The sequence below is a fragment of the Fukomys damarensis genome, unplaced genomic scaffold (assembly GCF_012274545.1).
Source record: "Fukomys damarensis isolate Sample0158 unplaced genomic scaffold, DMR_v1.0_HiC HiC_scaffold_4, whole genome shotgun sequence".
NCBI classification, from domain to species: Eukaryota; Metazoa; Chordata; class Mammalia; order Rodentia; family Bathyergidae; genus Fukomys; species Fukomys damarensis.
In genome coordinates this window covers 1,845,205-1,871,633 of record NW_022900916.1, presented here as the reverse complement: position 1 = coordinate 1,871,633, position 26,429 = coordinate 1,845,205, and the positions used below count along the sequence as shown (strand labels likewise).

Genomic DNA, 26,429 nt, shown 5'->3' with positions numbered 1-26,429 from the left:
TTGGATCTTTTTTCAAATTTAATCTGCTAATCTATATCTTTTGATTGGGGAGTTGAGATCATTCACATGGAGAGTTACTATTGAAAGGTACTGACTTACTCCTGTAGTTGCATTATTTTTCTGTTGCTGATTTCTCTCATTTCCCTTTTGCTTATCTGCCCACTGTATCAAATGTCTTCATTCCACTACACCTCTTGGGTCATTGACTTCTCTGTCTCTATCTGCAGTATCCTTAAGAATTGTTCTTGTTTGTTTGTCATGAATCTCTTACGATGCTCTTTGTCTTGGAAAGATTTTATTTCTCCATCAATTTTGAAAAACAGTTTTCAGGATGTATTATTGTGGGTTTGAAATTGTTTTCTTTTAAGGCCTGAAACACTTATCTCCAAGTGCTGTTAGTATCTAAGGCTTATTAAAATATAGAACACTTCACAAATCTGCATGTCATCCTCGTGCAAGTACCATCATATTCTCTGTATTGTTTCAGCTGTGGCACATGCACTGCTGAAATAAGCATTGAATTGTATGAGTCTTGCTAAAGATTCTCAATACTTACATAAAATTTGCCTGAACTGCATTTGTAATACACACACCCACATCCTTACAGTTTAGTATTAAATGTGTGCCTTACCTACCATACTTATGACAACTGAATCAGTCACATAACACATTCACCCTGTGACAAAAATGGTGCTTCCTGGCAAGCCCTAACCTAATCTCTCAGGACATGACATAAACTTTATTCCTCTTTCATTACAGCATATTCAAATCTTTCTAACCTCTGGAAAGATGAGTGCTTTCACAGGTTGAAATTCTTCCCTTACTTTGGGTGGATGGAGCACCATTTGACAAAAACTAAGGCTTAAAGATGCAGACAAAATTCAACACCCATTCATGATAAAAACCCTGCAAAAAATTGGAATAGATGGTCTCTATCTCAACTTCATAAAGGCTATCTATGAAAAACCAACAGCTAACATCATATTAAATGGTCAAAAACTGAAAAGTTTCATGTTAAAATCAGGAACAAGACAAGGATGCCCACTGTCACCACTCCTCTTCGATATAGTTCTGGAAACATTAGCCATAGCAGTTAGACAAGAGAAAGAAATTAAAGAAATAAAGATAGGAAAGGAAGAAGTTAAACTGTCATTATTTGCTGACGATATGATAATCTACATTGAAGACCCAAAAAACTTTACCAAAAGACTTCTAGACTTAATTGACAGATTCAGTGGAGTAGCTGGATACAAGGTGAACACCCAAAAATCAATAGCCTTCTTGTACACAAATAACAGATTCACTGAGAGAGAGAGATTAGGGAAATAATTCCCTTTACAATAGCATCCAAAAAAATGAAGTATCTAGGAATCAATCCAACAAAAGAAGCAAAAGACCTCTATACTGAAAGCTACAGCACTCTTAAAAAAGAGATCGAAGAGGATATTAAAAAATGGAAAGATATCCCCTGATCCTAGGTAGGAAGAATCAAAATAGAGAAAATGGCCACACTACCAAAACTACTATACATATTCAATGCAATGCCAATTGAAATTCCAACACTATATTTCACAGAACTAGAAAAAAGAATCCAAAAATTCATTTGGAACCATAAGAGTCCTAGATTAGCAAAAGCCATCCTAGGCAACAGACACATGGCAGCGGGTATAACAACTCCCAATTTGAAACTAGACTACAAAGCCACTGTGATAAAAAACAGCATGCTACTGGCAAAGGAACAGACCTGAGGATCAGTGGAACAAATTGGAAGACACAAAAACAATTCCAGATGTACTCAGCTACCTCATTTTTGACAAAGGAGCTGACCATCCTCAGTGGAGGAAAGATAGCCTCTTCAGTAAATGGTGTTGGAAAAACTGGATTTCAATCTGCCAAGATTATTAAAATTGGACCCTTATCTTTCACCATCCACTAAATTAAAATCCAAGTGGATTAAAGATCTAAATATTAAAACAGAAACACTAAACCTACTGGAAGATAAGTTAGGCAGAACTCTGGAAGACATTGGCATAGGAAAAGCTTTTATGAACAAATCCTCAGTAGCATGGAAATCCTCAGTAGCATGGAAACTAGCAGAAAGAAACAACTGGGATCTCATCTTATTAAAAAGCTTCTGAACTGCAAAAGAAACCATCAACAGGAGTAAGAGACAAACTACAATGTGGAAATAATTTTTACCAGCTGCTTCTCAGGCAAAGGACTATTATCTAGAATATATAAAGAACTCAAAACAATCAACCCCCCCAAATATAAAGACCCAATTCAAAAATGGACGTCTGAAATGAACAGACACTTCTCAGACAAAGAAATAAAAGCAGCAAGTAAATATACGAAAAAATGTTCCACACCACTGGTCATTCGAGAGATGCAGATGAAAACAACACTGAGATTCTACCTCACTCCACAAAGAATGGCTGCTATCAAAAAATCAAATAATAACAAATGTTGGCGGGGTTGTGGAGACAAAGGAACCCTTCTCCATTGTTGGAGGGAGTGCAGACCGGTGGAACCACTATGGAAATCAATATGGAGATACCTCAAAGGGCTGAGACTAGAGGTTGCATTTGACCCAGCCATCGCTCTGCTGGGTATCTTTCCCAAAGAACTAAAAGAATTATATCACAGTGATGTATGCACACCCATGTTTATATAAGCACAGTTTTTAATAGGTAAAACTTGGAAACAGCCCATTTGTCCATCAGTGGGAAACTGGATAAAGAAGATGTGGTTTTTCTATAAAATGAAATATTAGCCATAAAGAATGATAAATTAGATTCATTCATAGGAAAATGTATACATATTGAAGATATACTCCTAAGTTAAGTAAGTAAGTCACACATGTGTAAATACCAAATAGTTTCTCTGTTGTGAATAAACTGTAATAGTACATAAGATCCTAATGAGATAACTGATGTTGCGAAATGGGAAGAAAAGGTCTAAAGGTGTAGAGAAGGTGGGATGGTAGAGGAATGGATAATAAGGGAAAAGAAAAAATGTGAGAAAATGAAAAGATGGAAATAAAGTGGTTGTAAATGGGTAGGGGAGGAGGGGTGAAGGGAGGGCAGGAACAAAGGGAAAAAGTGAGAACCAAGACCTGTCATGTAGAGGTACAAGACCCTAACAATGAATGTAACTGTACTGTTTCCCTAAAAATGTACCAATAAACTCAATTTTTAAAAAAGGAGGTGTGTAAGCTGGACTCAACCCCTACCCACACACTCATTGGGAACTCTTATGACTACAATTGTATTGTCTTTATATACACTCCATTTATGCAATCTTTCATCTAGAAGTCACTAGTGAGTTTATGTTTGTAAAGTTATTCTTTTGCTTCTTGTCCTTAGAAATTTTGTTCAAATATTCCTTTAACCTAATTGTTTGATCAAGTTTCATCTGTTCTTTAATCTGCCTGAAGAAAAAAAAGAAAATAGAAACATAAACTTTTCTCTCCTGTTACCCTTTGTGTGGTTTTGTTTTCTGACACACTTAATTATACTGATGACTCAAGATGGTATCAGTGCTCCCCAGCCTTGACTTCCAGAAACACACCTGTTGTCAGCAGACACATGGGACCCTCAGAAAGGAAATTTGGAGAAGGAATATAATACTACAGTATTTGGGGTTGGACTCCATTATTCCAAGGAGGGACTAAAGAATTGGGGGTTTATTTTGAATTAAATGCCTCTGGGGAGAAGTAACAATTCTATGACTGGGTAGTTGGTTATTTTTGTCTAGAAGGTAAAAGAATTAAAGACCAATGAGAGTTGTTACTAATAAAAAATAAATAGTCTTTTCTTAGTGAGGAGAAGAAGGACAGTTATTTTTGTAGTGCAGAGTAACCTTAGCTCTTTCTTATCTCAGGCATAGTTACAGGATGGCCTTTCTGTCTTCTTCACTGCTCTACCCAGGGGTTTGGTTCTGGTTTTTGTTTATGGTCTTCAAATATTGTTTATATCCACTGAAAGTATTCAACCACCAGAGCTCAATTGCCAAATCTCCCATCTTTTTGAATGCAGAATCTTTTTGTTTATTTGTTTGTATTGGGATGTTTTTATTTATTTCTTCATATTTCTTCCTAGGAGGATGTTTTCCTATTGGGAATATTTGGAATCAAGAATCAAGTGGAAAATGTGATGGATGTGTAAGATGCTGGTGTGGGTTTCTGCATTAGTTTTCTCATTGCTGAGATGCAATACCAACACACAACTTAGGAAGAGAGGTTCATTTGACCCAATATTTCAGAGGATTCAGTCCGTGCTCAGCTGGCTGTAGAGCAGGAACATCACCCTGGAAGGGTGTGGAGCAGGAGAGTTGCTTTGATTGTGGCCTCCAGGAAGCAGAAGAGGGAACAGCGCCAGAGAGGGAGGGGACAGGACCATATAGAGCACCCACGATAGAGTCTCCATGACACACCTAGACACACCAAGAAGTGTGCTCACCAGCCCCCAGGTGGTCCCAGAGCAAACCTATTCGACACTCCACTTAACTGTAAGTCCCTTCCCGAACCTTCTAGTTCTACAATAAGAGAGAAGAACGACAGAGCTGCTATAAACTTACACTGAAATATCAGAGATCTGAACTGGAGAATAAAAACTGTGTCAGAGTCAAAGAAGCCAGAGTCAAAAGCTTTGCTCGTGTAAGGCTGTCGGGTGACCTGCACTAGGGAGTCTTGTCTGTGTCTGGACTTCAGCTTAGCCACATGATTACAGGGTTGCCTAGGTGCCTTCTTTGTGGGTCACTGAAATAAGCTTGCTTCAGCTTGCCCTTGTTGCCATCTTGTATAAGTGACAAATGGGCTTTTATCAGAATTACTTCATACTGTAATGACTCAGGGACAACAGCAAGTGGTTTTGCATTCTTCCCCTTAAGCTCATGCCATGGGGTCTAGAAATAAAATCTCTAAAATGTTTGGGGAAGATAATTTTTTTTTTTTAGATTTTGGTACTGATGTAGCTTTTTCTTCTTGCTTTATTCTCTTGGTAATACCCCCTGGAACTGATGGGGAACTGAAAGGGGAAGTAGTTTGGAAAGTAACCATTTTATTTTCTTATCTAGAGAAATGTATGTGATTTCTAAAGACTATAAGAAGCAAAGGTAAATTTTCCCCGATGAGAATTTAAAAGATTTACAGGCCAATAATTACAGTTTCTTCAAACTTTCATCAACCTGAAATTTTCAGCATGTAACAGATCGTATGCTTCATTGCTTCCAGATGAGAGGAAGATGAACTTTAACAAATAGATGTGAAAGTGGCTTTGGTATCCTTTAGCAGGGAAGCCTGCAGGCCCCTCAGTCGCCGACCTATGGAAATGATGGCGCATCTGGAAGCCTGCTGGCTTGTGCTTCACGAAAGGGTTTGGGCTTGAACCTGAAAGTCTCCCCAAAGCTTCCATACCGAAGGATCAATTGCCAAGGAAGCGATATTCAGAGCTGGGGCCCAGAGAGATGACGGGATCCCGAGGACACTGACATCAGGGATGGGCTACTCATCCAGGAGTCCATGGTGGGGGGCTGTTAGGGTGGGGCCTATTGCAGGAAGCGGCCCAGGGGCCAGGCTGTAAAGACCGCATCTTGCCCCGGCACCTCTCCCCGGTTCTCTGTCTCAATTTCTCTCTTTCTCTCATCCCCATTAGCTGAGCCACTTTGCTGCACCCCAAGCTTCCAGCCATAACGTTCTGCCCCATGGGAAGCCTGGAAATAGTGGAGCACAGTGCTATGGGCCACAACATCTGGCCAGCAGCCAGGAAAGCCTGCCCCACAGCAAGCTGTTTTTGCTCAAGTATTTTGTCACAGTGAGGGAAAGCTAACATTGGGTTTTGTGAACAGGAAATAATCAAGCAGCCTTCAAACGACCTACCTCTTCTCACACAAAGTCCTAACCCCTGACCCATGACACCAGTGAACATGGTGGAAAGGGATGTAGGAAATTCAGTGCTATACTCAGAAAAACAGGTTTAGAATAACAAAGTCTCCACACTCTGCAGCCATTATTCCCAGGTAAAAGGAAAAGAATTAAGATTTGTTATTTTTATAGTGTTCCCTAATTTGGGTGAAATTATAAGAATTTGTTTCTTTTAAGTTGGCACATTATGTACTTTCATGAATGCAGTCATTGACTTTTAAAAGTGTCTGAAAGAACATAAAGAAATGCATTCCATGTGCAATTAATTAATTCTGTTAAACTCATAATCCCCCAAGAAATAAATCTAGCTTTAATTTATTTAGATTTTTTCATTTTTAAATATGTGCTCTAAATTTTCAAGTCAGGATGTAAAATAATGTCCTACATTTATGTGATTGATCAAAACTTTTTCAGTTTCATTCCTATTAAAATTTTCTAGAATATTTTTGCAGCACTGAAAAAAACATCACATTTCGTCTTCATTAATGAAAGCTGACAGATAGAAGCTGAGTGATTTGCCCATAATCCGGTGACGGCAGTGCCCGGAATGGGACCTGGGACACTGCTTCTTGGCCGCTTTTCCTAATACTTTACACACTGAATATTTATCTTCAACAGGTGTTTATTTTAACCCTCCTACATGTGTGCAATGTGTTGGCTCCTTATTACTGTGGGTTGTATCAAGGAGTATTTTTGCCCATGACTTTTTTAATTAAGTAATCTAAAAATGTAAAAGCTGTGATGCTTAACATTTTGTCTGCATTTGGCTCAAAAGAAGATGGATAGGAATAAATGCACTTTGGATAATTTTGCTAATTTGTACTATAACCAGCCGATTATGGTCAGATAACTCAGGTCTGCTTATCACATATCTCTCTTCATTGTGCAACTGCCAGTTTAACCTGAATCTCGTGTTTATGTATCTGCTACATATTCCAAATGAAGCACTCAGTGATATCCCTATTATAAATAAGCAGTTTGCTCTTAATGAAGTTCTGGTTTTGAGAAGGAAAAGGTCAGCCGTAGAAGTATCACTGAAGCACTTGACTTAGAGCAGAAAGCCGAGTGGGATCCCCAGGAAGAAGGCCCGGTGGAACTCCCCTCCCTGTCCCCAAAGCCTCAGCGGTGCCCACTGTAGGGCGAGTCTGACATCACAGTTGGGATGAGCCTAATCCAGTGTTCTTTAGCAAATTCTTACACTTGAAGGAATAATAGCTGAGGAAGAGGCCGACAGCTGTTTTGGGACTGGGACTCAGGAGCCTCCGGGGCGACGGTTCTTCTGGCACTAACACGTCTGTGCGTGGGGTGCCGGCTGAGCTCACTGGCACAGGGGACACACGAGGGAGCAAGGGGAGACCTGTCCTCTGCAGGAGAGTGAGGTCTGGTTCTGTGGCCTCCCATGGAGTCCTCGTGTGCTCTGTCCCTTTCAGCTGTCCTTGCCTGGAGGCCTTGACCCCGGCTGCTTCCCGCTCCACCTGGCCGTCTCCTTCGCTCACCTGGGTCCCTTCCCAGCACGGAGCACTCCTGGCAGCGGGGCTCTAATGCCTGTCTTCTCACGCTCCTCTCCTGCCTGCTCCTCAAGGCTCAGCCCCTACATCCTGCAGCTCCAGAGCTTACGCTCACATGGGAGCTGGTGCCGCCACACCCACCCTAACGGGCATGCGCGCTCCTCTGCTAAGTACTGAGCTTCTGCGCCATGGTAAGAGAGGTGCAGGCCTTGGCAATGGAGCAGCAACCAGCCAAAGCATTACATGTGGGCAGGTAAAGGGAGAAACACCTCACTGTGAACCCTGACTTGGTGAATACTGAACCTTGGCTCCTACAAAAAGTATGGAGTGAGGTAGTTATGCATCTACTGAAGTTTTTGCAAACCTGTCACTGCAAAACTTTGTGCGGATTTCTGTTTAACGATGTATCGTTTAATGTGTATCTTTTTTTGTTAACACTGAAGTCAGTGGACAACTCACACTTGGACAGCTCACACCAGTAGAAAGCTCATTCTCACATCCAAAAATAACTGAAAAGGTGCTGTAGCTAACCGATTGTGTGTTTACAAATAATTCTGAGCAGGTAGATTAATTCTCAAATGTGGAACCACAAGGAATAGGACTCACTATGATCCACATGGACACGTTTGGTCAGAAGAGGAAAAAAGGTCTCCGAAAGTAGTGGCTGAAGTATGCAGGGAAGACTCCTGAGGAACAGCGTCCAAGGACAGTGTTGCGTTCGCCAGGCAGACCCAGAAGCTGGGCAGCCTCGCTGTTCAGAGTGGCAGAAGTGGGGACAAAGAGGGAGATTCCTGTGTTGTGTGTGTGTGAAGGGTGGAAGGTCAGAAAGATGTCTGCACCCCCACGCCCACCGTACACACAAACGAAACCACAGCACACATGAGTGAAATGGCGCAGCACCTGCCATGGGTGTGTGGATGAGGAGTGTGCGGGACATAGACACACAGAGGGCTGCTCAACCCTGCCATCTGAGATGACGCGGATGCACCAGGAGGGCATCAGGCCATGTGAGGAAAATCGTCACTCACGGGGGACCTGAGTCGGGCACAGTGGGGCAGAGAATGGAACAGCCATAACCCGGGCCTGGGGGAGCGAGGATGAAAGAGATATTTCCAAGAGATACACTGTGAGCATGGTGTAGATAGTAGCAATATAAAGTATATTTTTTAATTAGGAGACTAGATCTTAAGTGTCCCCACAAGTACGTGAGGCATTGGGTTGGAAATTCGCTCAATGCAGATGCTCGGCGGTGTACATACAGCAAGGCTTTATGTTGTATAGCATAAGTATGCAGAAATGTTATCTGTTCATTTAAAAATAAACTATGATAAATAAAAACAAGAGATTAATTTAATTGAAATCAAATAGAAGTGAACTCAAGAAGTTGGTGTTAATCATCAGTATTTGAGGGGAGAAAGATCAGGAGAGAAGAAAAGCCCGATGGAACGGGCACCGTCCAGGTCACTGGTTGTTTTAGCAACGCCCCACTTGTCTATGGTTTGGGAACTAAGTGAAGGTGAAGAAACAGATGCAGCAATTTATCTTGAAATGGAGCCACAAGAAAGGAGATTGGAAGAGGCAAAATCACAGAACACAGGAAACGAGGAAGTGGTCTTGAAGCCGAGAAAACCATGGCAGTAAAACCTGCCTTAGAAAAGGCAGGAGTGGGCCAGACCTGGAGCACCAGTGGACAGAGGGCCTCAAATTCCAGCTCAGCGTGGATGGATGAGGATGGGTGCCGTTCAAAGCAGATGGAAGCAAGGTGAAGCAGTGTGCGTGTGATCGATTTGATCTGTTTTCTTTTCTTTGTTTTTCTTTTTGTACCAGGGATCAAACTCAGGTCCTTGCACTTGTGAGGCAAGTGAGGGCACTACTGAGCTAAATCTCCAGGCCAGATTTTCTTTTCTTTACAAAATAAAACATGACAGTATTTGTACTTTGAATTTTTTGATGAAGAAGATTAAAAAGTTCACAGTCTTTTCCACAGAAATATCACATTTCTAATCCTGGCAGGAGGCTGTGAGGAAGAGCTCTTTGGTCAGAGTGGAATTTCTAAGACCCGTTTATATCGCATTCTTGATGACTGAACCATACCCAGAAATAAGAAGTTGTAAAATGAAAGCTAAGTTATTTTTCATTGTTGTTGTTTTCTTTGTTTTTGTTTTTTGTTTTTTGATACTGGGGATCGAACTCAGGTCCTTGTGCTTGCGAGGCAGGTGGCAGAACCACTGAGCTAAATCCCCAGCCCAAAGCTAAGTTATTTTGCAAAAAATAAAATTATCATGAGGAAAACTGCTAGTGAGGTTTCTTTTTCTTTATCCTAACAAAATCCAGAGACCCAGAGCAGCAGCGGAGAGCTCCTCCCCATGGGTAGAAGTGGACTTGTGTGGGGGTACCGAGTGCATCCTCCGGGTCACCTGTCCCTGGCCAGTCTGATTTACGGCACCGCAGATGAGGAGCCCAGTATGAGCTGTGTTTCCTGCCCTACCGGGGCTAACGGTGTCACCAGTGCCAGCCTCTCAGGCTTCTCCCTGCAGGCTCTGAATAAGTAGGGTGCAGCATTTCCATCCTTTCCTTTCAAACTTAGTGAAGTGGGGGAAGCTTTGTCAGAATCTCTTCCCTGAGTTGTCTTTTCCTGTGCCCTTGGTTCCCAGTGCTCACTGGTCGTGGCCATTCCCTAAAAGGAGCGCCTGTGTTTGCCTCATATTCACCCCTGGCCTTGGCTTCCTGCCTGCGCAGAGGCTGTGCTTGACCCGGGCTGTCCACCATCGGGCTGGGTCCTGACTGCGTGTGGGAGGCCGGGCAGAAATGTGTGCTGTAGCTAGTCAGGCTCCCTTTCTCGGACAACTCCGGAAATGTGGCTGGACCAAGAGGGGACACCTCAGGGGACAGCGCTCCCATCCGTGGTGAGTCATAGAAGCTTTACTGCTTTGGCTTTTGAGCCACAATTGGACTTCGGTTTAGGAAGAAGAACTCATCACTGTCAGGGATTTACTGTTTGCCTTTGCTGAAACCCGATGAGGTAACTGAATGGTAATTTAAAGAGGTTTGTGATCATCTGACTGCAGGCTGATGCTCAGAAACATAGGAAGCATTTTTTTTTTTTTTTTTTTTTTTTTTTTGGTACCGGGGATTGAACTCGGATCCTTGAGCTTGCAAGGCAGGCCACCGAACTGCTGAGCTAAATCTCCAGCCCCATAGGAAGCATTTTTAAGGCCTTTTCTCCTAAGCTGTGGAACTGTGTGCTCAAAAGCAAATACAGCATCCTGAAGCCTTGGGGGAACAGTTCAGACTCCAGAGGCTTGCAGTTGTAAATGTGGAAACTTGTTCATTTCATTTAGTTGGGCATCTTTTCCTCTATATAAAGAAACACCTCTGAGATGTGTGATGACGGCCCCCGGGCACAGCTGGAAGTGTGGCTGATACTCACTGTGCAGTGAATGTACTTGTGTTTACTCTAAAGGACACGAGCAACAGACTGAGCAGCCGTGGCCCCCAGCACGCATTCCTGGGATGTGGGTTTCCGGTGTGATGATGCTTGGAGGTGGGGTTCTGGGGGTCCAGAAGACAGCCCATGAATGGGTGGTGGCGCTTGTGGTGAGGGGTCCCGGAGAGCCACACACCCCTGTCTGCTAGGTCAAAGCAAGGAGACACTGAATCGGAATGTGTGATCTCACTGGACACCACAACGGCAGACACGACAACAGCTCCGGGTTTCTTGGTGGCAGAACCACGACACGAAGTATGTTGTTTCCTAGCTCCCCTGTCCACAGTGTTTTATAAATATTTATGTCTCTATCAACTCGAGAGGCCCAGATGGACTAAGACAGTGTGAATAAACCAAGTGTGGATGCTGCTGAACACTTGTGGCTTTGCCAAATCGTGGCTCCACCTCCAGGAGAGGTGGCGCAGACTGACCCAGTCAAGAAAGCCAAGCAAGTCTCTTGACAAATATGGGGCACGCCTGGGGGGCCCCCGTCAGCCTCTGGTCACATCCAGATCCCTGGAAGGAAGACAGGCTGTTGCATTTGCATCTTTCCTGGACAGACTCAGCTCTTGCCCCACAGTTAATCAGAGTTGAGAAAAGGTAGAGGTGACTTACACACGCACAGCACACACACACAAGCACACACGCACACTGACAGTGACACACACACACAGTTTAGAGCCTGCTGTAGAGACTGCTGCCTGCAATGAAGTCCACCTGATCCTGCCGCTGTAGGGGCTTCTCCGCTTCCACACGGATGTCTGTTTTCCCCAAAGATGTCTGAGAGGAGGAGATGGGGTTTAATCAGCCTGTTTGGGTTGCTCCCCTCTGTCTTGTTCTATGGGACGATCGTGTCATACATATTAAATTCACAACATACACACATAATAAATTCTTATGAAATGTAAAGGATTGGCAGGAGACAATTTGGAAGAAAATATTGGTGAAAAAATGCCACATTTCCACCGACTAGAAACTCAGCATTTACGACATTATCAATCACTTCTTCTCATACCATCCCTTCTTGTAACTTTGTCTGCATAAGCTAAGGTCTGAGAACAAGGTGTTCCCTCCAGTTGGCTGTGTTTGTGAATACTATATTAATGCCTGCAGATCTCCCCTGGAATCCACTTTCCTCTTTGTAATCTGCTGAGCGGAACCCGTCCTGCCCGCTGACCCCCGGCACCGAGCAGGGACCGCAGGGACTGCTTCTTCTGACAGTTTCGTCGTCCTCCTGACTGCAAACTTGGCGCCAAAAGAGAAATGGGCTCTGCCAAAACTGAAAGTGGAATTACTTTTCCAAGCCTCAGAGGAAGTGCTCCACTGAATAGGCACCGTAATTCACAGAGGTCCCACAGACACTGCCGCTCTTCACTCCTGGGCAGAGAAGCAGTGACTTTGGGCCAACAGCCCTCTCTGGCCTAGCAAAAGGTTTCCATTGGGCATTTATTTGATACTCACTCTGGAATCCACACTTGACCTGATGTTAAGTCACAGACACAACCGAATGTTCATGAGGCAGACGGCTTCTGCTTCACAGACGTTAATGGATAATGAGAACATTACTAAGTGAATCTGTTAACGCGAGTATTTTACAAGGCGCCACACTACTACCTGGCTTACACCGTGACTGCATTTTCCAAATCTGTGGTGACATAGTGATGCTGAGAACCACTGCAAGGGACAAGATCATGGAAAAGGAGGTGAAATCGGTTAAATGTGAACATGTGCTGCAGGGCGATTGCATTTCTGTGGGCTACGAGGCCCCCGCAGTGTAATCTCCCAACTGCAGCAACGCCACGGACAGTCTCAGCAGAGTTGAGGGTTAGACACGGGCTGCTGTTTGTGCTTTACTAAGTTTCCACTGTGGAATAAGCCAGGAGGGACGTCAGGGTCACTCGGCTGGGGTTCAGGCCTACCTGGTGCTTCCACGTGGCCTCAGGCAGCACCTGTAGCTGTAATTTACCAGAGTGCTTATTTCACAGGAGATTGTGTGGATTCAATGAGCAAAAAAGAAAAAAGCCTAGACTTTCAATGAGCAAAAAAGAAAAAAGCCTAGACTTTGTACAAACTACGTGCTATATTCTTATGTGTAAAATAAATAAATATCTCAGATAAGTAATCTGATTTATGAAATTCTAAGGTTTTCATGTGAAGTGTGAACAAGGTTATTCTGTTATTTTGCTACTACAACCTAATAAATAATGGTTTAAATAGTAGCTTTTCAATTATTAGCCATTAACAAAGAGAAAGCAAATTCAATTTCTGTCTAAAAGTAATGAAAATATTTCTTATGGACATTTTCAAATATCTTTGGACCAAAAGACAGCTTCATTATTGTTAACAATAATTAATTCTGAGTCGGACATTCTTTGGTTTTTGGTTTGGAGCTGTGGGATGTGATAATGTTAGGCCACACACGTCTAGATATCACTGCAGAACCTGCAAAGATCTTCCATTCTGACAGCTGCCTATTATTTAATGAATTGTGCTCTTTATTTTACTGATTTTTAATTTTAATATAATTCAGTTGTTAATGTCGTTATCGATTTTTTTTTAGTAGAAGTTTTCACACTCTCTCACATCCACTCCTTTCTAAATGTGTGTGTTTCTGTCTCCCATTAAGGTCATTACATCAGTAACATGCAGTAGTGGAATGGTGTTACATCGGGGTGCCACGTCATTTTCTGCTACACAGTGAGCTCGTGTGTCCAGCTTTGTCTGCTAATAATTGTTTCTCCACTGATTTTTTGTTCCATCTTTGACTCCCTCAGCTGTCTGTGCTCACTTTCCGCTGTGCTGATTCACTCGTCTCTTCCGGTCCTGGTGCCAATCCGCCTCCTTCGCTGCAAAGCAGCTTTGTAGTAAATGGCTTGGCTCCTGGCAAGTTAGGATTATTATGCATGACCTTGACTCTGGGAACAAAGAGACCACAGTGTAAATGTTACCTGCCAATTTCGATTGCAGTTGTGTTCAATTTAAACACTAATGGAGAGAAATAAAATTTTATATTATATGACTCCTATCATGTTCCCTTTAAGTTCACTCCATAAATAGTGTGTGTTTTGTTGGTTAAGTCCGATATACCTTTATTTTTTATTTTGTGATGATTTGTATTTATAATTTTTTCACAATTTTATTGATTAAAACGGTTGTAGAAAGTGCTGTAAATTTTGTAAGTTCATTTTACATTCATTTCAATGGATTTGATGACTACTTTTCTTTTTAAGCAGATAAGTGCATCACCTGTGAATAATTATATCAATTCTCATCTCATCCGTTTCTTGCTTCATTCTCTTTCCTTTAGTGTCAGACGTCATCTCCACTGCTGTGTTAAATAGTAGCATAGACAATGGTTATCCTTGTCTCATTCTTGAACTTGAAAGGAAGAAAAGGACATTTTATTCATAATATTTGCATTTAATTTATAATCTTCCCTGTTTAGACAGGCTTCCCTTCTGCTCATAACTGGATAAAATAAATAAAAATCATTGTTAAATTTTATCATTTTTTCAACTTAGATAATCAGCTGCATTATTTCCAAGTAGTCTACTAATGTATGAAATTACATTTATCAATTGTTTTTTAAAAGTTTTATTGGGACATAATTCATGTTCAGTAATACACAACCATTTAAATTGTATGACTTAATGTTGTTTAGTATATTCATAGAATCAATGTGGATTACTTTGGAATTGAACCATCTTAGCTTTGCTGGAAAAGTCCTTCTTTAAGCATTTTTTTATATTTTGTGCAAACTGTACTTAGTTGTCATCTCTCCATCTTAGTGTAAGAGTAATAATCACAGTCACATGCCTCAGTAAGAATCTCCAGATGCTGAGATGGACAATTAGCTGAGCATCAGAAGCCTTTTCTCCTGACACTGCCCTCTTCTGCAGGGAAACTGCTGTGCTGCCTAGAAATCGCATCATACAGTACGTGGGTTTGTGTCTGATTATATACATATATATATATATATATTTTTTTTTTTAACTCGTATCTTGAGCTTGATCCACTAGTGCCTAGTTTGAACTCATTCATTCTCCTCCACGTCTGGCAATCTATTTGAATGAATGTCCTCTAATTTAATTATTTACACAGCTGGAGAAGGAAATTTAAGTTGCTCAAATTTGGGGCTGTTTCGAAGTAGTGCTGTGAACACTAGGCCAGTGATGGTAAAAGTTTTAGAGAGCAGAACCCAAACTGCAACCTGAAACCCTCTCATTTATCACAAAGTACCAACGTTGTAATTAACCCTGAACACTGAGTTTTTAGTTTAGAAAAAGCAACTTACACGTTAACATATTTTGTCGTAAAAGAAAACAACACACATGCCTTGGGTTCACCACCATCGCTCCTAGTCACACCTTACACTTTGCAGGTACAGTTTCCTGGAGTGCAAGAGAAAACGTGAGTTCTGGGAACAAACTCAGCCTTCATGGACCTGCTGGCTCCCTGGGAAGCTGTTCCCGTCTGCTGACCAAGGTGCTGGTTTTCATGTTTGCCTCCATATTTTCAAATAAAATGGGCTTGACTTTCATCCCCGCCGTTACCCACTTCAGTGATCAAGAATGTATTGAGCTACTCATGAGTGAACTGGGAGGCTTCAGCTCAACTTTCATTTTCTGAATCAATTTGTATAAACCAATAATCGGATATTCCTTCAAAGTTTGGCAAACTCACTTTTATAGTAATCTGAATTATCTGATTGATTCTTCAAGGGGTCTTTTAACATAATTTAAATTTCTCTGACTTATCAGTTAATCTTATTTTTAATTTCCTGACACAATTTTGATAATTTGTATCTTTCTGGTCATATATTAATTTCATCTTGGTTTCAAAGTTATTCTTTTTCCATGTGCTCTTCTTTTTAAGTATATTTTAACTGTTTCATAAACACATAACAGTCGTTCACGTTTGTGGGGTAACATGACATTTGCATAAATTTATCATGAGTAATGTTTAAAGCAAGTTAGCTAAGTCTCCAAGTTTATAATTCTTTATGGCAAAAACTCCCCGAATCCTGCCTCCTCCCACAGAGAGTACCGCTCAGCATTGCACAGCACCCCAGGACTGCCTGCTCTTGCCCCAGCTCTGGTGAACGCGCCGCGCCCAGCTTCTGTGTGGCCTGCGTCTGAGTGAGCACTCCTGACTGAGCTCGGGTGCCCTTTCCGTCCCGCGCCTGGCTTGTTTCGCTCACCGCAGAGGCCTCCAGCCCACCCATGTTGCTGCACATAGCAGGAGTTCCTCTTTTCGGGGCTGACTGATGTTCCCTGCGTACACACACACACACACACACACACACACACACACACACACTTGCTTTATCCACCCCCACGGACCGGCACTTGGGTGATTCCATTTCACTGCCACTTTGAATAGTGATGGAGTTATTTTGTCAGTTTTCAGTGCTATTTTGTATATTTCATAGGCACTATTGTATTAATAGTTTTTACTCCTTTTTATCGTCTGATTTGCTTCTGTTCGTACACATTTTTCTGATATTTGACAAAAGTTCATCTATCTGATCAACTCATTCAAACAGCCAGCTTTTTCTTTTGTAAATCCTTTATTATTGTTGTTATTTTTCTTGTTTTCTACTTTGGTGATTCCTGTTCTCACTTGCTATGTCTTTCTTATGTGCTCTGTGTATCTTAAAAATTTTAAATTGAATATATCTCAATATTTTTGCTTACTAATTAATATTTTTAAATTGCTGAATATCTTGCTAAATTATGCCTTAGATATTTCTATATTAATATGTTGATATTCAGTTCTAAGAACTTGTTGAATGTTTACTAATTACTTTTTAATTTCCTTAAATGATTAAATATTTAGGGAAATTTAGTGATATATTATTTAGGTGTCAAAATGAGACTTTAAACTTTTTTATTATTTTAAAATGTTTACTACTCAGAAGGGGAAGTAGATTCTGTGAGTTTTGATTGTTGACCCTTATTAAGACTGTCCTGGTAGGTACTGCAGACAGACTTTTGCAAACCTCTTGTGTGCAAACCTAGGACGCGTTGTGATGATCTGATACAGAGTCCCTTGGATTTTCCACCCAGGCTTTTGCTGCTTCTATCAGCATCTAGGATGAATCTGTTAAGGTTGTACCTTGTTGATTCATCTCTCTTTTTCTAGAATTTTATCAGTTGTTGCCTTTGTTCCATGATATGTAATTAGCATTATTTCTTTTTTTTGTACCAGGGATTGAACTCGGGTCCTTGCGCTTGCAAGGCAGGCCACTGAACCACTGAGCTAAATCCCCAGCCTAAGTATTATTTCAGTGGATATATTTTCTTTCTATTATTACTGTCACTCAAAATTAATATGGTTTTTTCATTTATCAAATTCTTTAATTTGAAAACTTTCCAGAACACATAAAAGTGGAGAGAGAATGACGCACTAAGTCCCCAGCACCCATCTCACGGACTCGTGATTATTTCCCTCATTCCTTTTTAGAAATATTTTGAATTCCAAAAGTCATGTAAGTACAACATTTAATATGTATCTCTTAAGTTATGAAGTATTTCTTTAATTGTAATCAGCATACTACTCTATCTTTACTGGAAAAACATAGTATTTTTTAATATACAAATTTCCATTTGATCACTTTTGCCCAACTTCTATATGTTTGCTTTCAAAATGTTTTTGTTTTATGTTTATTTTTTCTGCATGGATTTGCTGCTGGAATTTTTCAAACTCCATGCCGCAGTCTTTATCTTCTGATTGGTTTTCATTTCTTTTCATTTGTTGTAAACATCATTGAAGGCCGTATTTCTGTTAACTTCTGTAATAAGAGACACCTACAATATTCTCTCTGTTTCCCTTTATTCTCCTTCTGCCTTCCCTGGATAGAAATAATTCTTGTCTGTTGGTTTCACTCTGGCTTCCTTCTGAACGACACATGCATTAGGCAAACTCTTACAGGTTCCTTGCACTTGTTAATACCCGTAAGAATCCAGTAAGCATCAGCGCTGTTGCTTCTCCGGGTTCCCGATCCCCTGTCCCGGGATCCTGTTTGCATGGCCCCTGACTCGGAGGGCGCCCTGGACCCGCTCTTGGCCTGCCCTGTTGGAAGGGATGCCACAGAATATCATGCAGAATAGCATGCAGTCTAGTTTCCCCTGGTGGGTGAGATTAATTGTTTAAACGTGTGCAGTTTGGAATTCTTTTTTAGATTTCCTAGATATAGATTTACATCATGAAAATCTCAGAAAAATTTCTATGTAGTGAAATACATTAGCTTTTTATTTTGGTTAATTTAATTTATATACTTGCTATATAAAATGCTGCTATACAAATTTTTATAGTTTTCATGAATATTAATGTTCAAAAGATACTTTGTACTTGCTTTTGTTCTTATATAATCACAAAGAAAGGAAAGAGATCCAAGTTTCACTCATGGCCAGAACTGTTTGTGTTTTAGAAATAAGATCTGAAAAGCTGATTTTTGCTCATTAGCTCTCAAGTTATATATATCATCCTGGGCTCAGATTAAAATTAAAATTCTCATATAACAATATTGCGTTTTTAAAAGTTACATAATTCATCTTCAAAAAGTGCATCTCAATAGTTATATCTGTGACTGTGATTCGTTGTCTATTTAACAACTTAAACGTGTAAATGTAAGCAATTTGCCACGTTCAGCCACACTCCTGAAACACCATAGACATAGCAGCAAGTGGATTCACAAATATTTTGTTTGCTGTCATTTAGCAGTGGGGCTTAGAGAAGTTTCTGTGCAAGACATGCACACATCCAAGCCGGAAAAGGCGATGGCAAATTAGAACAGTTTTCAAAGAGCTTTACCCAAAGACTACCTGTTGGGGAACTCCGTCGAAACCTGACTGGAGTCCAGATCTGGAAAGCCATCCACAAAGGCCTCTTCAAAGTCCCTGGCGCCCAGGACCCGGATAGGAGTCCCAGCCCCGCCCATGGTTTGAGACCAAGTTTGGAGCACTGAATACACCTGGATCAAAGGCTTGGGAAGACCAGTGATGCCAATTTGTTGTAATTGTTTTCTTTAAAACAGATGAATGCTCACAATGAAAATAGGCCTTCATCAATTTACCAATTTGGTTTAAAAAGAAGCACATGGTGTGGGGATTTTAGAAAATGCTTCCATTTGGTGAAATTTTCTTCTTATGAGCTTCTTAAATAATGAATCATAATTTTTTGGAGGAAAACTCATTTTGTTGTTTTGAACCACAGGTTTAACCGTCTTCTTAGTGGCTAAAACTTGAAGTAAATATTAAGAATAAAGATTTAGTCTTCAAAATATTCAGTTTCTGCAAGAATTGAGGTATGTCAATTCTGCAAGAATTGAGATGTACCAACTTCCCACAATAAACAGGATCATTATGTGCTGGAAACATGTCCTAATAAAACAAATAAACCAAATGTTCAGTTTCTAGTGCAAAACATAAAGAAAAAACTTCAATTTTGAGCTTTTGCTATCTTAGCACTGTCTCTCTCTGGGACACAGAGAAGGGACTGGTTACTTTGCAGGAAGACACAGGCTAATTTAGGGCCACCCAAAGCGGCCCGCCTTCTGCTTAAACTAACTACATTCCCCAACGCACTGTTTCTCCACCTCGAAGCCAGTGACCCAAAACAATCCCAATTTTTGTTTTGCCTGAGCATGAAGCCCATAAATCAAACTGCCCATCAGGCCCTGATCAAACAACTCAGACCCAGAGAGCTCCCTGCCTAACCCTGTCCCAGTCCCACCTGCCCCACCAGGCTCTCCTGTGACTTCCGGGGCTTCTGGGCATTTGGAGTTTCCCTGTGGAGTGGAGCCATTTATACCATGCTTGTTTCACAGGTAAATGCCAGCAATCTTACTGCATTTCTCTCCTGAAAACCCCCGGACACCTCCTCAGTCTGCGGACTGAAGCCATCTGACCAGTTCATCAGAAGTCGGGCCCTCCCTTTCTGTCCTAAATTGTCTCGTTTCCACACGTGAATAGAGTGCCCTGATCCCCACCTTAGGGTTGCCTGTGAGTACTTGGAAAGTCTGTAAAAGAGAAACTGCAGCTACATAAATCACCCAAGAGAGTCAAAGTTTTTGTTTATTTGTTTTTCAGTAGTAAAAATAACCTGGAAGAAAGTGCTACAATTATGATATAATCAAATAATTGAAGATAATTACCCAGCAATAATTTGCTTCAATACATTAAAAGCTTAGAGGGATACGGCCCATGAAACGACTCTTTCCTGGTTCTTAACGAGAATTTCCTATGTGGTAAATTGGTTCCATTTTTACCTTATGCAGATCTATGTGCCTTTAAATCAGTACTCCTTGTATGCGTCACTTCCATGGCTACAACACGCATGTAAATACACCAGACCGCCAGTCCTGTCAGAACTGAGTCTGAGGGCTGAGGTGGGGCCATGCCCACCTGCACCAGAATAGAAGTTTTACAGCGAATTCAAAGTGAGGACAGGTGTAGAATCTCCCTAACAAAATAATAGCTTGTGAGGCCATTTCAAGTCACCTACCAAGGCGTAAATGCATCTCCTCACTCTTCAGGCTACACAAAGAGCATGAGTTGGTTTATAAATTTGATACGTAAGACCCAAAGAAGAAACTCTGTATTTCAAATATCAGCCTGGAGCAGTGTCCTCGGGAAAGGAGAAAGCCCAGCCCGTGGCCACTTGGGGCCTGTGCTGGCCAAGAGGGCAGCTCCCTATCCTGGGTGCCCCGGCATCTCCAGAACCACAGAAGGACACGGCCCCACTCTGGATGTCCAGGGCAGCCCAGGACCTCATGGACAGAGTCCAGCGGAAAGCCTGATTCATACACCGGACTGCAGCTGGGAGGTGGAGCTGCCGTGCCTAGGCTGCACATTTCCCATTGTGTGTGTGTGTGTGTGTGTGTGTGTGTGTGTGTGTGTGTCCATGTGCTCAGCACCGGGGACTGAACCAAAGGTGTTCAAACTAAGCTGCATCTATGGCCCTTTTCAATTTTAATTTTTTTTTATTTTGAAGCTGGGCCATGGTGGTACATGCCTCTAATCCCAGAACTTGGGGCTGAGGCAGGAGGATTGCCAGGAATTGAAAGCCTGGACTAGCTCCTGAATTCAAGGACAGTGTGCATACTTACTGAGAACTTGTCTCACAAAACCAATCAATCAATATTTTGAGGTAGGGTCTTGTTCTGACTCTAAGCTGCCCAACTTAGAGTTGGGCTTGAACTTGTGAGCTGCCTGCCTCGGCTTCCCAGAACACTGGGATAAATTAAAATTGTAACCCAATATCCATCTTTGTCAGATTTTGACATTTTATTATATTGATTTTATTTTTTTTATTGAGGTTATTGGTACAATCTAGGTATACAATACAATTACATTCATCATTGGTATTCTGTACCTTTACATAATAGGTCTTGGTTCTCATTTTTCCCCTTGTCCCTGCCCTCCCTTCACCCCCTCCTCCCCTCCCCATTTACAAACACTTTATTTCCATTTTTTCAGTTTCTCATATTTTTTCCTCTCCCTTATTACCTTTCCCCCACCCTTCCCACTTTCCCTACACCTTTAGCCTTTTACTTCCTATTTCACATTATTAATTGTCTCATTAGGATCCTGTGTACTATTATTGATTTTATTTTTTTTAAGCACATAAATTGCCAAAACAGCGGCAACACTGTTTATTCTCTCCTTTATTTCTTCAAAGAAATTGTACCTCCAATTCAGTGTGTCACTTCCGTGGAGGTGTTTTCATGTGTCTGCTGCTCACAGGAGAACCTTGGGTGCACCTTGTTCCTTTAAACCTGGCATATCCAGGAGAATCCTCTGCGTTCCTACACTCGTCTCTGTTCCCTTTCAGTTGTGTTTCTGAGATTTTTCTAGCGCTGATGCATGCAGCACTTCTCTTTCCATTTATACCTCCACCTGCATGTGGTGATTGGACTTTAATTTACACAATCTCTAGATTGATTGTTCCCTGCTCACTTTTCTGTTACAACCGATCTTGTGATGCATTTTTGCAGGTGGGGAAAGTTTCTCCAAGGGCACAGACTACTGCGCTTGTAAAGAGCTGGTTCCATGCATTTCTGACCTGAAGTTCATTCCATGTCACTCTGCAGGACGTGCACGCGAGCTCCTGAGACAAATTGCAGCTGTGTTCATCATCCTGGGGAAGAGATTCTGGACTAATGAAGTCATAGTAGAGCAGGTCACAAATTGTGTGGTTGTCAAAACTTCCCATTCTTCCTTTAAATGCTTCGTTCTTGATTTTTATCTTGAGAATTACTTGTGTGTTTTCTGATTTTCAAAACATATATCTTGTCTTCTATTATCATCATTATAATTTTGGTTTTTGAGACAAAGTCTTGCTATGTAGCCCAGGCTGGCCTTGAACTCAGCAATCCTACTGTCTCTGCCTCCCCAGTGCTGGGATTAGATCCTGTGTCACCAGGCCCTGCTCCTGGAGTGTTAATCCTGTGCTTCACCTGAACCTGGACCAGAGCTCAGTTATTGCCTGAAAGTTGCCTCCCACCCTTCTGTGTACTGAGATCCAGATCTCCATGGTGATGGGACAGGAAGTGGGGCATGGAGAGGTGAGGGGACAGGTGCTGGATGTCACCCTCAGCGCCAGTGCACGGGGTACATTTCTGCTGCTCATAAGCACCCGGTCATGGGCCGTGTTGTGAAGCACAAGAGAATGAATTAGGGTCTCCGGTTGTGTGGTTTGTTCTATTGTAGATCACCATAAACTTAGCTAAAGTTTGTCAGAATGATGGGAAAACTTATTTCTCACTCTTGTGCTTGTTATTTCTCAACATAGTATTTGTTTATGTTGCCCGAGCACCACACATGTGGGCATATTATAATATCTGCTTGCAAATCTAAAATTCACATGTGTGTAACCATTGGAAAGAAATATAATCTTTTCTATAAGAAACTCACGAGATGTCCTCATGAAGTAAACATTAAAACCACAGCTATTTCTTTACTGTGTTGTGTGTATATGTATATATATATATATATCACTGTAGAATATAAGCATGTAGTTGATGATTTTAAAATTTTACATATCAGATGTCATTTGGAAACCTCGAAAGATGTGATGATGATGTTTACCTCAAGAAAAACACAAAATAATTTCATCTCAGTCAGTCCACCAAAATCTAAATTAAAACACAATAAAACTTAATTATACAGTTATATCAAATTAGGAGATACACTTATTCTTTGCTTTTGCAAATGAAATCATTGCATACCAGCAGTACAATATATGCCTTATAAAGTTTTTCAGGAAATATTTTCTTTGATATTTAGTTCAATTTATGCAATGTCATTATTTGGAGCTAAAAATACAAAATTTGCACACAAATCAACACTGTTTACAATCACAGAATATGAACATTGGAGTTTTATTATAATACAACCAAAATATACATTTCACAACTTTTATTTTATACTACAAGACTACATTTCTTTTAAAATAGCAAAACTATAATTTCAAAGGTGATTGCTAACCATTCACAAATAGGATTAAATTATATGACTAATTATGGCTTCTCACAGAATTTTGCCCTTTCCCCCCAAAAAATCACCTACCTCAAACCTTCCATAAATACTTTATACTCCAAAATATTTAAATGAGGGAATCAGTCCCTGCACACTCCTGTCTGCACTTCCTATGTGTGGAAACCAGGCTTTCAGACTTCAGTCCCTTAACCTCACCTGTAAGCTGAGTTATTTAAATATTCTTATCACAATGAGAAAAATATACCTTTCTACGAAATCATTGCAGGCGTCTTTTTTTTCTACATTATCCATAAGGCTAATCAGTGAAAGTATGTTGCCTAAGACAAATGCGACATTTAAAAAGAGGGGATGTCAGTTTTGATTTACATTTGTCTTAATGATACATATGAAATATATTTAACTTTGACAAAAAACAGAGTTTAAAGAATGATCCTGCTTAACTTTGATGTAGAAACATGAATGATACCAAGTTTCTCTTAGAAGTTCAATTTTAGTAATTTTGAAAAATAGGCACTGAGGGCTAGGGATTTAGCTCAATGGTGCCACCGCCTGCCTTGCAAGCTCAATGTCCCAAGTTCTATCCCTCCCCCTAAAAATAGGCACTGAGATTGTTAGCTTATCTTTTAGTGCAGTCCGTGCAGCTCAACAAGAATAAAGCATAATACCATATGAAGAACCAAATATAGGACAAAAAAATTCAAAACTAAAACCATTTTGTTGTGAGCATATTATAAATGAGCATTATTTAATCCACAGAATTATGAGACTGAATTACACTTCTACTACTTTTATGGCCTTTGCAAATTACTATTTTTACAACTATTTTACATTTCTTAAATAATTTAATTTTATGAACTCTTTGTTTAATCACGTGAATGTAGTATTCTGAGCTTTTGGGAAAAGAAAAAAGTTCTCTATAAGCTAATGAAGCTGTCTATCTTTAAAGAAACTCTTAAAGTTCCCAGTAAAGTGGATGTAAATGAACGCAGACAGCCTGGTTCTGCTCAGCAGCAGCGGGCACTGTGCTGCCTTGTGGTGCGAGCACTGGTGAAGGAAAAGACAGAAAAGCCGGAACTACAACGTGATGCCCAGAGAGCTGATGGGTTAGGGTACTGGAAACCACTGTATTAGCTGTGATTTGATGTTTCGTTATTTTCAAACAGCTTGGCAGGATCCGTGGTGAGAACGCAGTTATTGTTTTTGTGGACTGAATGTAATCACACAGTTGCTATAGGTGTTCTGAACCAGTTAAAGGTTAAAAAAGTAAATGCAGTTCAGATATCCTCTATCTTTAAAAATACATATAAATCTTTGTCCTCGTTTTGTTTTATGAGATTGTATTATACTAATATTCCCAATATATTTTAAGTATTTATCATAAATTAACAGCTTTATACTTAAAGCAGCCAGAGTTTTAGACAGGACATAAAATAAGCTCCCAAAATGTCTGAATAAGTTCAAAAGGAAGGATTTCAAAAATGGTGTGGATATGTGGACATTCACTTTCGAATGAAATATATTTTCAAAGGTCGATCCTAATAGTAAACCTCATGCTATAATTTTTTCCAAAGTGGTGTGCATGTGGGCACTGTGCCTGCTACCCAGTTTGTGAGGATCGCATACAGACCCAGCCCAGGCCCGCACGGTCCGCGAGCCTGCCTGGCTCCCGGAAGGCCCGTCAGCCCCTCCGCGGTGGCAGACACCCCTCTCCTCGGCCGCTACCTCTGAAATTTGTTCTGCTTCGCTGCTACTGAAGTTGAAACCTGACTTCTCCTTAGAGTGAAAGTCCGCCGATATTCCTAAGTGTGACATACAAAGAGGGCGCTGGGCCTCACATGCCAGTGTGACTGCTTTGAAACAGGCGAAGTGCCAAGAAAACCAAGGCCAATCACCCAGGGCACTGGGAGCACGGAGACTAACGGGCTGTCGTGAGTCCTCGCCAGGGTGTGCACAGATGTCCTTGGCGAAGAACCCAGCGAGGGACAGATTTTCCACCTCCCCTGCAGGCTGTGGCTGCTGGGACAGAAGGGGGCGAGGCTGCGGGGCTGGAGGAAAGGTGAGCTGTGCCTGCTCCAGAGTCAGGGACCCTGTGCAGGGACGCGGTAGAGGGGCCCCGCGAGCAGGAGCCCGCTCACCGGTGGGAGCAGCCTGGCCATGCCGCGGCGGGAGGCTGCTTTCCTTACCTGTGGTGAGCTTGGTTTATCGCTAAACTGCTGCTGGAAGTACAACACCCCACTCCAGACACGCAGAGGGTTGCTGAAGAAAAGGCCACGAGGGAGTTCATTTGGCCCTTCCGTCGTGGAAACTTGGCGCTTGCTCTGTTACTGAGCGGTACCCACCCGCTCCCCACCAGGGCTGTCTGCTGAGTCCACTGCCCGGGTGCTGACCCGGGCGTCTTCTCTCACTCACTGCATGCGGACCACAACTCACTGCCCAACAGCGGAAGCAATGGAACTAACTCATACACACAGAGAGGTAAATACGTGAAAAGGAGGAAAGACCGCTGGTTATAAATACAATACGTTCAGCCTTCCCGTGGTCCTGACAATTCTCTACTTTTCCTCAGACTTTTGCTAGCAGTTTGTCATCATATAGATTTTTGACAGATGAATTACAGCTACCTACCTATATTCCGTGAAAGGGCCCGTTACCTCCCGTCTCCTTTATTTGGGGTTGTGTTTCCTTTGCACCGGCATCTGAGGAAGTTAGGCTGCCTCTGCCTCTGTCTCCCCACAGCCCCGCCGCCGGTCATCCCGTTCGGACGCCACGTGCATCTGGGTGTCTCCCTTATTGTATCACAATCCTTTCCCACATCTACCTTAGCAACACACGAATCAAGCATTCTGTTCCTGGAGATTTCAGCGTCCATTCCAGAAACCCTCCGCCGAGCCCGATTCCTGCCCGTGAGCCTGTTTCTCCTCACAAATCGTGAGGGGTCTGGAGGGGTGGCTGGGCCCTCGGCCGGCGTTCTGCGCGGGTCGGGTCTGGTCTGTTCCCGCGTGGCCTGG

At 41.7% G+C, this 26,429-nt stretch overlaps 1 non-coding gene across 1 annotated transcript; it reads right to left on the bottom strand.

Moving 5' to 3' along the window:
• Nucleotides 1-413: 413 nt before the first annotated feature.
• LOC117284239 lies at nt 414-515 on the bottom strand. Its single transcript, XR_004515322.1, has one exon. It is a non-coding gene; the product is annotated as a U6 spliceosomal RNA (small nuclear RNA).
• Nucleotides 516-26,429: the final 25,914 nt, after the last annotated feature.